This window comes from Cynoglossus semilaevis, chromosome 14 (genome assembly GCF_000523025.1).
Source record: "Cynoglossus semilaevis isolate Cse_v1.0 chromosome 14, Cse_v1.0, whole genome shotgun sequence".
Lineage (NCBI taxonomy): Eukaryota > Metazoa > Chordata > Actinopteri > Pleuronectiformes > Cynoglossidae > Cynoglossus > Cynoglossus semilaevis.
This window is the reverse complement of record NC_024320.1, coordinates 15,224,543-15,225,056: the sequence shown is the minus strand read 5'-3', so window position 1 is coordinate 15,225,056 and position 514 is coordinate 15,224,543. Positions and strand designations below refer to the sequence as shown.

The 514-nt window shown below is 35.2% G+C and overlaps 1 protein-coding gene across 2 annotated transcripts in view; it reads left to right on the top strand.

The window, feature by feature from the left end:
* plcd4a (phospholipase C, delta 4a) overlaps positions 1 to 514 on the top strand; it is a 29,222-nt gene that overhangs the window by 3,212 nt on the left and 25,496 nt on the right. The window lies entirely within an intron of this gene.

Sequence of the window (514 nt, the reverse complement as noted above, 5' to 3'; positions counted from 1 at the left end):
ACTTTTTTTATAACAAAACTGAATTGAAGGTACTCACTGCGACAGGATGGTTGCTTCATTGTTTACAGTACAGAACGTTGGCTCATGTTTAAATTCAGATAAGTTTGTATGTTTGAGTGCATGGACCACAGGACCCATGTTGAAGCACATACACACCACTCAACTCCTCAGTGTCCTACTTTAGTACAATAAGTCAATACTTATGACACTTTGTAGGTTTTTGAACCATTGAAACATTACATTTGAACAGATAATAATATGGGTGCTTACACATGGACCGGTTATTCACTGGTCACAGCTTTGTTAGGGTTTGAATTAAACCTTAATTTTAAAAACATTTTTCATTCTGAATTCACAAGTTACGTCTTTCAAATTTGGTGAGTAGAGGTGTATCTTTCGAGCTTTAGGGGGCGCCATAAAGATTTTCCATAACATGCATTGATAACAAGTACGTAATCTGAAAACTCATTGTTTCTTTATTTGGTGGAAAAAGTCCAAAGTATGGAAAACATTT